Genomic DNA, 14,048 nt, shown 5'->3' with positions numbered 1-14,048 from the left:
AAGAAACAGAAATGTAGAAATTTTTGCAAATTTATAAAAAAACAAACACTGAAATATCGCATGGTCATAAGTATTCAGACACCTTGCTCAGTCACTCATATCCATCCACTTCTATGAGAACAGTGGTGTAATGTGTGACCCCTCTCCATCCACTTCTATGGGAGCAGTGGTGTAATGGGCGTTAGATACACGGCTCTGGGTTGTATCACATGATTGGTGTTAGATACACGGCTCTAGGTTGTATCACATGATGGGCATTAGATACACGGCTGAGTCAGTGTGATGATTACTCTGCTGTGCTCTGAACACTGGGGTAAAGAAATGCAACAGTGCAATAGGGTCTTACCCACGTGAAAGGTTTGGTACATTTTGTTCATACATAAACAGTTACAGGCATACGATAGGTTAAATGGAGAAGAAATTCAAAAAATGGTGCCAAGTGCAGAGGGAGGGGTACAGTGGGTATGGAAAGTATTCAGACCCCTTTACATTTTTCACTCTTTGTTTCATTGCAGCCATTTGGTAAATTCTAAATAGTTCATTTTTTTCTCATTAAAGTACACTCTGCACCCCATCTTGACTGAAAAAAAGAAATGTAGAAATTTTTGCAAATTTATTATAAAAGAAAAACTGAAATATCACATGGTCATAAGTATTCAGACCCTTTGTTCAGACACTCATATTTAAGTCACATGCTGTCCATATCCTTGTGATCCTCCTTGAGATGGTTCTACTCCTTCATTGGAGTCGAGCTGTGTTTAATTAAACTGATAGGACTTGATTTGGAAAGGCACACACCTGTCTATATAAGACCTCACAGCTCACAGTGCATGTCAGACCAAATGAGAATCAGGAGCTCAAAGGAACTGCCCAAGGAGCTCAGAGACAGAATCAGAATTGTGGCAAGGCAAAGATCTGGCCAAGGTTACAAAAGAATTTCTGCATTACTCAAGGTTCCGAAGAGCACATTGGCCTCCATAATCCTTAAATGGACGAAGTTTGGGACCACCAGAAGTCTTCCTAGACCTGGCTGTCCAGCCAAACTGAGCAATCGTGGGAGAAGAGCCTTGGTGAGAGAGGTAAAGAAGAACCCCAAGATCACTGTGGCTGAGCTCCAGAGATGCAGTAGGGAGATGGGAGAAAGTTCCACAAAGTCAACTATTACTGCAGCCCTCCACCAGTCGGGCCTTTATGGCAGAGTGGCCCAACGGAAGCCTCTCCTCAGTGCAAGACATATGAAAACCCTCAGAGTTTGCTCAAAAACACATGAAGGACTCCCAGACTCCTGGTCTGATGAGATGAAGATAGAACTTTTTGGTGATAATTCTAAGCAATATGTGTGGAGAAAACCCAGGTACTGCTCATCACCTGCCCAATACAATCCCATCAGTGAAACATGGTGGTGGCAGCATCATGCTATGGGGGTGTTTTTCAGCTGCAGGGACAGGACGACTGGTTGCAATTGAAGGAAACATGAATGCGGCCAAGTACAGAGATATCCTGGATGAAAACCTCTTCCAGAGTGCTCTGGACCTCAGACTTGGCCGAAGGTTCACCTTCCAACAAGACAATTACCCTAAGCACACAGCTAAAATAACAAAGGAGTGGCTTCAGAACAACTCTGTGACCATTCTTGACTGGCCCAGCTAGAGCCCTGACCTAAACCCAATTGAGCATCTCTGGAGAGACCTAAAAATGGCTGTCCACCAACGTTCACCATCCAACCTGACGGAACTGGAGAGGATCTGCAAGGAAGAATGGCAGAGGATCTGACGCGCCCCCTGGGCCTGTGCTGCTGCTGCTGTGCAGGGGGAATACCCGGAGCCGGATCGCTGGGGGTTGTAGTTCTCCGTGGCGGTGACCCGGTCCGTGCCCAGGGTGGTCAAACCAGTGGCAGTCTATTTGTATGGTAATAAGTGTCCGACTACGCCACCCGTGGATTGCGGTCAGTGGGGACCGCCGCTGCGCTGCAGACCGCTGAGGCTGATGTTGTTTGCGCAGCTGAGTATGGGATGACTCCCCACAGGAGAAGTATTGCCTCAGGGCAGCTAATGTGGAAGATGATGGGAGTGATGGTGTGAGGGTCCCAGTGCTAATCGTGCTGGAGCGGCAAGGAATCACAGAGACGTGAGGTGCAGTTCAGGGTCTTTACTGATGGTACAAGGCAGACCCTCCCGGGAGTACTGGCTAGTATAAGGGGCCTGGTCAGTCTGCGAGCAAGCAGGAGTTCCCCTGGCCAGGTGGAGTTGTAGGCCTCCCCGTTAATCTGCACTCTTCCTGGCTACCTTGCTGTCAGCGGTTACAAGTAGCCCACGTCCCTGAGTATACCGTGTGGTGCTCACCCGTATGGCTGGTGACTTGGGGCCTTCTGTTAGCCTCCGCTCCTGGATGGCGGCGCTGGTCCCTTCTCTGTGACTGAGCCTCCGGGCTTCTATGGCCAGAGGACCTGGAATCCCCTGCCGGCTGGTTTCTGCTGCTGGGTGTAGATCAGTCCCCACAGCCTCGGACTCCTGTGTCCGGTTTTAGTGTCCTTGTCCAGGGCGAGCTCTGCTCAGCTCCAGCCCCTGGACTTCTGCTACTGCTCCTACAGAGCTCCTAGTTCTTCCTTTCCCTCTCCAGGCTCTGACTCTGTCTCCTCTAATCCCGCCCCAGACCCAGTTTAAAAGGGCAGATTCCTCCCCTCCCAGGTCTGGGCGGACCGTGTTGCATGCTTAGGGATCCTGACCAGAGAAACCTCCCACTTGCTCTCAGACATAATATCTCTATTACTGCGGCAACCAGACCCCTGGGGTGTCGCATTCCCCCCTAGTAAATTTTAGTACTCCGGGACTAAACACATTTTTAAAGAAACATAAATACAAGGTATAACAATAACAAGACAACATATTTACAAGAAGCTTTAGTCTGGAGAGGTCACGGCGTTTCCGTGACCGGGTGTCCATATCACCCAAGGTGAAGTTTATGAAACAAAGGGGGTGTCCATGTCACCCAACAAGGCGAAGTCTTGGCACAGAATAGGGGACCTGTCCAAAGCAAACGCCTTGCGTTGTCCTTGGGCGTGGCTGCAAGGCTAGAGCTAGCTACTTTGGGCCGCAAGTAGGCCACGCCAGACAGGTTTTATCTTCCGCGGCCGTCTTCGCAAGAGGCACCAAGGTGCAACTATCTACAAAACTGTTCCGGTTATCCAGTGTCCATAACCTGTTAGTCCAAATAAATCTGCAGGGTAACTGAAAAACATAATTAGTAACAGGCAACAAACATAAACCATAAACATTTTTCAATAAACAGTCAACTTTACAGTGCATTGGTTTAGATTCTCCAGCGAGCGGGCATCTGAACTCTAGTGACTCTAGTGGACCTACGGAGCTCACTAACTGGTTCTGCACTACAGGGTGTAGGAGGTGTTATGGGCAAGCTGGGCAGCTTTCTGCGCACTCTTTGGCTCACTAGGGGCACAGCAGGCTCACTACTAGCAGAGGGTTGATCCTCCTGTACTGCTGGTGTGGACTCTTCTGCCTCTTGGGCCGGCTGCTCTTCCAGCTCTACCGGTTCCTCTGTAGGCACTTGCGGGGCTGGCTGGAGAAAGGTGAGGACGGGTACCACGACAGCGCCGTTTACTTGTGTCCAAGACCGGGGGAAGTCTCCGAGTACGGTACTGATCATTTCTTCCCTTTCCTCTGCGGGTTGAGGGTTTTCTTGATCTTCTTCAGGGCTTTGCAGCTGCTCGGGACACTTCTTCAGGTGGTCTCTGGAGACAATGGCTGTGGTTTCTCCTCCATCCTTACTGATTACGCAGATTTTTGGGTTCTCATGGCTTGATGGCAGTACGGTGTACGGGTCCTTCTCCCACTGGTCGTCCAACTTGTGGAGCCGCCTCTTCCTCTTCAAGACCTGCTCTCCAGGTACCAGGGGAACAGCGGGAGCATACTGGTTATAAGCCTTCTCTTGCCTTTCTCTAGCTTGAGACAGACTTCGCTCGACGCTCTCCTGTACTTTCCGATACTGCTGCTGCCGTTCTGTATCCCAGTCTGCCTCTGGCGAGGTGTCCTCAGGCGTCAGGACTCCCATATCCAGGTCAATAGGCAGCTTACCAGGTCTTGCTCTCATTAGGTAAGCCGGGGTACAGTTGGTGGAACCAACAGGGATGTGGTTATACAGGTCCACCAGATCGGGCAGTTTCTCAGGCCACAGACTGCGTTCTTCCAGGGGCAATGTTTTTAGCAGATCTATCACCACCTGGTTCATCTTCTCGCAGAGTCCATTGGTTTGAGGGTGATAGGGCGTTGTTCTTATCTTCTTGCAGCCATACAGGTTGCAGAACTCCTGGAAGACCTCCGCTTCGAAGGCTGGTCCTTGGTCTGTCAGCACTTGGTCCGGGTACCCGTGTGGACGGCAGAAGTGCTGCTGGAAGGCTCTAGCTGCTGTTTGAGCCATTAAGTCCTTGACCGGGACCACCACCAGGAACCGGGAGTAATGATCTACGATTGTGAGGGCGTAGACATACCCAGATCTGCTTGGAGCCAGTTTCACATGGTCCAGGGCTACCAGTTCCAGTGGCTGTCTGGTGATGATGGGCTGCAGGGGAGTCTTCTGGCTGGTACGGTCTTTTCTTCTCAGGTGGCACAGGCCACAGTCTCTGCACCACCTCTCGATGGCTCCTCTCATGCCTACCCAGTAGAACCGTTCACGCAACAAGAACTCCAGCTTCTTCCATCCGAAGTGTCCTGCTCCGTTGTGGTATGCCTCCAGAACCATAGCCGCGTCTCGTCTTGGGACCACTACCTGCCAGGTCAACTCATGTGTTCGAGAGTTAACCATTCTCCGGCACAGCTTCTCCCTGTAGAGGAACAGCTTACTTTTCTCCTTCCACAGTTGCTTGGTCTCCTCCGGAGCATCTGGGTCAAGACGGGCATCGGCCTGGGTCAGCATTTCCTTCACCAAATGGACTGCGGGATCACTGTCTTGCGTCTCCGCCCAGTTGTAGTGGGGCAAGGGATTGAACGTCACGGAGCGCCTGTCCTTCACACGGTGGGAATACAGGGTAATCCCATGACGGTGGAACGCAGGGAGCTCAACTTCTTCCAGACCTTCTGGATCTTCCCCTACGTCTGGTAAGTTCGGCATTCTAGACAGGGCATCCGCGTTGGCATTTGAGCGTCCTGCCCGGTATTTGATGGTGAATTCAAAGTTGGACAGGCGGGCCATCCATCTCTGTTCCAGGGCACCGAGCCTTGCAGTGTCCAGGTGTGTCAACGGGTTGTTATCCGTGTACACGGTGAATTTGGAGGAGGCAAGGTAATGCTTGAAACGTTCGGTCACTGCCCACACTACTGCCAGGAACTCCAGCTTGAATGAGCTATAATTCTCAGGGTTCCTCTCCGTGGGCCGTAGCTTTCGGCTGGCATAAGCGATTACCCGTTCTTTCCCTTGCTGGATCTGGGACAGTACGGCTCCTAGCCCGATGTTGCTTGCGTCCGTGTGGAGGATAAAGGGCTGGCTGTAGTCTGGATATGCCAGGATTTCATCCCCCGTGAGGGCCATCTTCAGCTGGCAAAAGGACTCCTCTTCCAGCTTTTCCCACCTGAAGGGCGGCTTCTGGTTTTTGGCTTTCCGAGATTGACCTATCAGGAGGTCCTGCATAGGGGCTGCCATTTTGGTGAAACCGGGAATGAATCTTCAGTAGTAGCCTACCAACCCGAGGAACTGCCGCACTTCCTTTATGCTGGAGGGTCTTGGCCAGTCCTTAATTACGGTGATCTTATCAGGGTCGGGAGCCACTCCGTCAGCACTCACCACGTGTCCCAGGTACTGCACCTTTGGTTTCAGGAGGTGACACTTGGAGGGTTTCACCTTTAGGCCGTAGTTTGCCAGAGCTTCAAACACTTCTGCCAGGTGTTTCAGGTGGTCCTCATAGGTCTTGGAATAGACGATGACATCGTCCAGGTATAACAGGACCGTCTCGAAGTTCCGGTGTCCCAGACAGCATTCCATCAACCGTTGGAAGGTTCCTGGTGCGTTGCAGAGCCCGAACGGCATGCAGTTAAATTCACTGAGACCCATCGGGGTGGTGAATGCGGTCTTCTCCCGGTCCGCCTCTGCTACAGGAACCTGCCAGTACCCGCTAGTGAGATCCAAAGTAGAGAAGAAGTTAGCAGATTTTAATGCAGCTAAGGACTCTTCTATCCTTGGTAACGGGTACGCATCTTTGTGTGTGATACGGTTGACCTTCCTGTAGTCTACACACATTCTCATGGTGTTGTCTTTCTTTTTCACTAAGACTAGTGGAGCTGCCCAGGGGCTACAGCTGTCCCTGATTACCCCAGCCTCCTTCATGTCTCTAAGCATCCCCTTGGCGTGTTGGTAGTGTGCCGGGGGTACGGGTCGGTATCTCTCCTTTATGGGAGGATGGTCTCCCGTGGGGATGTGGTGTTCTACCCCCTTTACTCGCCCGAAGTCTAGCGGGTGTTTACTAAACACTCTCTCGTACTCTCGAACCACCCGATAGACTCCCTGTTTCTGGTGTGAGGGAGTAGAGTCAGTACCCAAATGCAGTTGCTGACACCAGTCCTCCATTGGTTTCTTAGAGCCGTTACCTTCCTCTGGTTGAGATGGAGGCAAGGGTTCCACGGCCTGTACAGAATTCTGGTTTATGGTGAACAATTTGGCTAGCGTGGCATACCGGGGCAGGTGTACTTCTCTCTCCCCGATATTTATGATGCGAACGGGCACCCTTCCATGGCGTACATCGACCACCCCCCGTGCTGTCAAAATGGTGGGCCTACTGTCTGAGTAGACGGGTTCTACCATTGCTTAGTAGTCTCTACCTCTTAGACCAATAGCTGCCCGGCACCAAATCATCATCTCACTTTTTGGGGGCATGGCAATAGGGAACGGGTCACACATTCTCACGCTACCTATCTCACCACCAGATAGTTCCACCTGTTGCCGCTTCATCAGTGCCCGGATCTCTTTTTGGAGCACACGCTGCTGGCCGGAACTGGCGTTCTTGGCAACCTGCTGTAAAATGAGAATCACCTCTGCAAGACAATTTTCAATCACATTAGTTCCCAAGGTTATTCTAGGGTGACTCTCATGACGGTCTATGTCCACTATTATCAGTCCTTGTGCCGCCAGTTCGACTTTACCGATCTTAATGGTCACCTCTTTGAATCCCACCTGCGGCACGGGCTGACCATTGCTGGCGATGATACTCAGGTCGTCATCTGGGTAGCGGGTTATGTCCGAGTCATTCCAGTACTGCTTGAAGAGCACGTACGGGATGGTGGTGACCTGTGACCCGGTGTCTAGTAGGGCACTCATAGGAATGCCATCCAGTACCACAGGCAAGATTGGACGTCCCCCTACGTATTTATCATGCCAGTTTGATGGGCCTGATGGTCTTATGCCTGGGGGTTGGCCCTCTACCCCAGGTTGTGCCCGTTTAAATGACAGTACCTTGCTACATGTCCGGGTTGATTGCAGCGGCGGCAGATGGGTCGTCCGTCCTCGTTGTATCTGTCGCTGGGTCTTCCTCTGGCCGGTGGGGTCCTCCTCAGTCGGCGCCATGGGACGTCCTCCGGTCCGGATGCCAGCTGGATCTTTCCTGGAGAAGAGACCTGTAAAGACTGCACAGTTCTGGTTAGCGCGGCAACACTCTTAGTCAGCTCTTGGACCTGATGGTGCAGGTCTGTAGCCGGGTCACTGTTTAAAGCCTGCGCATCAGCTCCCACACGCCCTGCAGACAAGGGCGCCGTCTCCTGGTGGTAAGTGATAGCAGGGCGCCTGTGGGTCACAGCGCCACCTGGTGCCGGTTCTCGGAGCACCCGGATGGCTCTGTCCTTGAACTGTGCAAAGTCCAGGTCAGGGTCCTGTAAGGCCATTGCCCGCAACTGGGTTCGGTGGGCATTGCACAGTAGACCCTCAATAAATTGTTCAGTCAACAGCTTATCTTCATTTCCCACGCTGTCAGGGTCTGCCTGCTTAATGGCTCTCAGGGCCTCTTGTAAGTTTAAAGCATAGTCTCTTATACTCTCATGTGCTCGCTGTTTGCACCCGTAAAATCTGAGCTTTATTTCGGCTGAGGTGCGGGTGTCAAATGTGTCTTTCAGCCGGGTTAGTATGTCTCTGACAGTCCTCTTCCTCCCAGATGGCCAGGACTTTACCTCCCTTTGGGCTGCCCCGATTAATTGGGCCACCAGGATGCTCACTTTTTGCTCTTCTGTGAGGGGGTACACCTGGAAGAGGCTATCCAGTCTTTCTCTAAAGTCATTTAGGGTATGTGACTCCCCTGAGTACTGGGGTAGCCAGGCTGCCCCCGGGATATAGGGCATGGTGAATGGCATGACTGTTGCAGCGGTTGCGCTGGCTGTGGCAGTGGAGCTCCCCTCGGTATCCGGCATCCTCCTCCCCCCTAGTGGACCGTGGCCTACCTTGTGATGCTCTTCTTCCGTAGGCCGCGGCTCCGCAGTCGATCGTCGGGGTTGAGGACCTGGCGTCGCGCTCCGATGACGTCAGCGTCGCTCTTCCTCCCTTCCAGGACCTTGCGCAGCGTCAGAGCGTGGGGCGGAGCGTGGGGCGGAGCTTCGGATCTCGCGCGCTTTCGGCGTCCACGCCCCTCTTCTTCCCGTGCGGCGTCCCGAAGATGGAGTCCGAAGGCGGGAAGCAGCTGCGGATGGCGGGAAGAAGGCAGAAGACGGCGGGAAACGGTCCAAGATGGCGTCTGATGGCGGGAATCGGCTCCGGATGGCGGGAAACTTCACCACAGGTAAGTATAAAAGTCTCTTTTTCAGGCACGCAGTACCCGGTGGTTGCGGGCACGAAATCCTGCCGACTACGCCAAAGTTGACGCGCCCCCTGGGCCTGTGCTGCTGCTGCTGTGCAGGGGGAATACCCGGAGCCGGATCGCTGGGGGTTGTAGTTCTCCGTGGCGGTGACCCGGTCCGTGCCCAGGGTGGTCAAACCAGTGGCAGTCTATTTGTATGGTAATAAGTGTCCGACTACGCCACCCGTGGATTGCGGTCAGTGGGGACCGCCGCTGCGCTGCAGACCGCTGAGGCTGATGTTGTTTGCGCAGCTGAGTATGGGATGACTCCCCACGGGAGAAGTATTGCCTCAGGGCAGCTAATGTGGAAGATGATGGGAGTGATGGTGTGAGGGTCCCAGTGCTAATCGTGCTGAAGCGGCAAGGAATCACAGAGACGTGAGGTGCAGTTCAGGGTCTTTACTGATGGTACAAGGCAGACCCTCCCGGGAGTACTGGCTAGTATAAGGGGCCTGGTCAGTCTGCGAGCAAGCAGGAGTTCCCCTGGCCAGGTGGAGTTGTAGGCCTCCCCGTTAATCTGCACTCTTCCTGGCTACCTTGCTGTCAGCGGTTACAAGTAGCCCACGTCCCTGAGTATACCGTGTGGTGCTCACCCGTATGGCTGGTGACTTGGGGCCTTCTGTTAGCCTCCGCTCCTGGATGGCGGCGCTGGTCCCTTCTCTGTGACTGAGCCTCCGGGCTTCTATGGCCAGAGGACCTGGAATCCCCTGCCGGCTGGTTTCTGCTGCTGGGTGTAGATCAGTCCCCACAGCCTCGGACTCCTGTGTCCGGCTTTAGTGTCCTTGTCCAGGGCGAGCTCTGCTCAGCTCCAGCCCCTGGACTTCTGCTACTGCTCCTACAGAGCTCCTAGTTCTTCCTTTCCCTCTCCAGGCTCTGACTCTATCTCCTCTAATCCCGCCCCAGACCCAGTTTAAAAGGGCAGATTCCTCCCCTCCCAGGTCTGGGCGGACCGTGTTGCATGCTTAGGGATCCTGACCAGAGAAACCTCCCACTTGCTCTCAGACATAATATCTCTATTACTGCGGCAACCAGACCCCTGGGGTGTCGCAGATCCCCAAATCCAGGTGTGAAAAACTTTTTGCATCATTTCCAAGAAGACTCATGGCTGTACTAGCTCAAAAGGGTGCTTCTACTCAATACTGATCAAAGGGCCTGAATACTTATGACCATGTGATAGTGGGTCTGAATACTTTCCGTACCCATTTGTACCCCTCCCTCTGCACTTGCCGCCATTTTTTGAATTTCTTCTGCATTTAAACCATATATGCCTGTAGCTATTTATGTATGGTTTTACTGAGGAAGGAGTCAGTGGACTCTGAAACGCGTTGACGATAAACCTACAATTCTATTACCAACATTTGTGTCGTATTCCAGAGAGCGCAGAAATACTTCCTATCCTGCTATTAAAATCTACTGTTTTTGGAAGCTGCTGTATAAGTGTTGTGTCTCACACAACCACACAAGGTGAGGGGTTCTGCTAATAAATACCAAGTCTTTCAGCGTGGGTAAGACCCTATTGCGCTCTTGCATTTCTTTGCACCAGTGTTCAGAGCACAGCAAAGTAATCATCACGCTGATACAATCTAGAGCCGTGTATCTAACGCCCATTACACCACTGCCCCTATATTAGTGGATGGAGTGGTGTCACACATTACACCACTGCCCCTATATTAGTGGATGGAGCGGTGTCACACATTACACCACTGTTCCCAGAGAAGTGAACGGAGCGGTGTCCCACACTTCACCACTGTTCTCATAGAAGTGGACGGAGCGGTGTCACACATTACACCACTGTTCTCATAGAAGTGGACAGAGTGGTGTCACACATTACACCACTGTTCTCATAGAAGTGAATGGAGCGGTGTCACACATTACACCACTGTTTTCATAGAAGTGGACGAAGCAGTGTCACACATTACACCACTGTTCTCATTGAAGTGGACGGAGCGGTGTCACACATTACACCACTGTTCTCATAGAAGTGAACGGAGCGGTGTCACACATTACACCACTGTTCTCATAGAAGTGGATGGAGCAGTGTCACACATTACACCACTGTTCTCATAGAAGTGGATGGAGCGGTGTCACACATTACACCACTGTTCTCATAGAAGTGAACGGAGCGGTGTCACACATTACACCACTGTTCTCATAGAAGTGGATGGAGCAGTGTCACACATTACACCACTGTTCTCATAGAAGTGGATGGAGCGGTGTCACACATTACACCACTGTTCTCATAGAAGTGAACGGAGCGGTGTCACACATTACACCACTGTTCTCATAGAAGTGGATGGAGCAGTGTCACACATTACACCACTGTTCTCATAGAAGTGGATGGAGCGGTGTCACACATTACACCACTGTTCTCATAGAAGTGAACGGAGCGGTGTCACACATTACACCACTGTTCTCATAGAAGTGGATGGAGCAGTGTCACACATTACACCACTGTTCTCATAGAAGTGGACGGAGCGGTGTCACACATTACACCACTGTTCTCATAGAAGTGGACGGAGCGGTGTCACACATTACACCACTGTTCTCATTTAAGTGGACGGAGCAGTGTCACACATTACACCACTGTTCTCATTTAAGTGGACGGAGCGGTGTCACACATTACACCACTGCACCCATAGAAGTGGATGCAGCGTGGTCACACCTTATATCAGTGCTCTCAAGTGGAAAATATGGAAACTTTTTAAATTAATTTTCATACTTTACTCTATTAACCCCTTCATGACCTTTGACGTATAGGTACGTCCAAGGTCGCGCATCTTACCCCACACATGACAGCTGATTATGTGCCTCTAACGGCTAACAGATCCGAAATACACCGCTGTTGTTAACCAGATAAATGCTGCTGTCAATCACTGACAGCGGCATTTTACACTAGCGCCAGCCGGAAGAGCATCACATGTCCCGCCCTTCGGCGCTCCTGTCACTGTGAATCTCCTATGAATGTGGCGCGTGGCCGGCATTCATTGGAGATCGCGAGTTTTGCTACAAATAGCAGAGCTGAAGCCTTGCTATGTGAAGCACAAGCGATCAGATGATCGCAGCTTCAAGTCCCCTATGAAGACTATTGAAGCAAGTAAAAAAAAAGTTTAGAAAAATATTTAAAAAATAAAAAAAACACAAACGTTCAAATCAACCCCCTTTTGCCCCATTGAAAATAACACAATTAAAAAAATAAATAAATAAACATAATTAATATCGCTGCTTTTAGAATCGCCCGATCTATCAAAATATGAAGTAAATTAATCTGATCGGTAAATGGCATAAAGAGAAAAAAATCGAAACACAAGAATTACGTTTTTTGGTCGCCACAATATTGCAATAAAATGCAGTTACGAGCGATCAAAACTTCGGATCTACCTCAAAATGGTCTCAATAAAAACGTCAGCTCGGTGCGCCAAAAATAAGCCCTCAGCCGGCCCCAGATCCCGAGAAATAGAGAAGCTATAGGTCTCTGAAAACGGCAACATAAGTACTTTTTTTTCCTTATCAATTTCAGATTTTTTTCCACCACTTAAATAAAAAAGAACCTATACATACATAGCATCTGCCAACTCGTAATGACCTGGAGAATCATAATGGCAGGTCAGTTTTAGCATTTAGTGAAGATGATTAAAAAAAGAACCACTGGTTGAATTGCACTTTTTTTTGCAATTTCACAGCCTTTGGATTTTTTTCCCCGTTTTCCAGTATACAATACGGTAAAATCAATGGCGTCGTTCAAAAGTGCAACTCGTTCCACAAAAAACTGGCCCTCGTACGGCCATATTGATGGAAGGATACAAAAGTTATGGCTCTAGGAAGAAGGGGAGCAAAAAGTGCAAAATGGAAAATCACAAGGGGTTAAAAACAAATGTTAAAATTTAAAAAAAAAATTAAAAGTAACAGTTTAGATTTTTTCAATTGTTGAAAAAATTTTGAGGGCACATTCCCTTTAATGAATGTCCTGATATGATATTTAATGAAATTTCAGTCCCTCTGTATGTAAATTAAAGCCGTGCCCTCAGATTATCTCCACAGCTTCATAGTATAAGCAGAATTACAACACGCACATATGAAATACACTGCAGAGAAATAAGAGCATACTGTCCTTTTAAATTCAGTGTGTTACATAACACTGGTCAGCAGCCAATAGGATCGCTGGATTTGAATTTGAAAAAAAGCAAACTGTCATTCATCCTCAGTCTGTTACAGGACAGTGAGCGGTGAAGATGGATGTCAGTGATTGCTCCCATCCCATCATCTGATGTCACCGATTCCACCAAAATTCAAAATAGGAGAGAACGGCTGCTGTCACCTGCCACTAGGGGGAGCTATCAGTACAATATATATTTACTGGTGCACTGTGCTCCCCCTAGTGGCTGCAGGAAAGCAGAATTGTATCATTAGGTCACACAGAACACTTTGCTGCCAGTAGTATTTATTGAGGGAGTTTATGCCACTATTGTCAATGGGATGAGTGTGCTGGCACTGATAATGGGGGTTAGGCTTTATCCGCTGTTAATGAAGTCACTTTGGCAGTTATTTTTAGGGAGTTACCTGTACTTATGGGTATGAAGAACATAGAAATACATGAATGCCATATATCTTTATTTACACCCAGTAAAGGCAATGCTCCATGTGGTCATATTGACTACATATAGGAGTGTAATGAGGGTCCGATACCGGGGGGATGTTCACTATGAATATGTGTGGAAAGCTGCGCGGTTTGTGTCTTTATCAGATCTGTGACTAAGTCTTTTTTGGATTCACAGCTTTTCCTATGACTACTGCAGAAGAGGATAGCTACAGGATGGCCGCGAGCCGCAGATCTTGGGGGGTCAGCAGCTTTATTATAACCGGACCCCTTGTCCTATTCTTCATCCCTGGTGAATGATAAGTGGACACTCATTGGATTCTGTTTTCCTTAGGACGTCTACTTCCAACAGGAATGTGTCTTCGGACCTGGACTCTTCTCATGTAAGATTATTTTTTTAAATAAAAAAAAATTCCATTAATCTGAAAATATTGTGCCATTCCTTTAATCCAGCATTTGATAATGCAGACCATCTATTAGTTCAATACTGAATTGAAACACAATGTAGATTGAGCAGAAAGTCAGTTAGAAGACAGTTTCCAATAGTAGATTGTATGCTTTCTATGCTGGGAATCATTCCGCATTCAGCAGGTCACCTTGATGTTCGCAGGCTTGGACTGGCCAACAGATGAA

Source organism: Phyllobates terribilis, unplaced genomic scaffold (genome assembly GCF_046119375.1).
Source record: "Phyllobates terribilis strain yellow unplaced genomic scaffold, ASM4611937v1 Scaffold_13__5_contigs__length_258822181, whole genome shotgun sequence".
NCBI classification, from domain to species: domain Eukaryota; kingdom Metazoa; phylum Chordata; class Amphibia; order Anura; family Dendrobatidae; genus Phyllobates; species Phyllobates terribilis.
Note: the sequence above shows the minus strand (reverse complement) of the source record.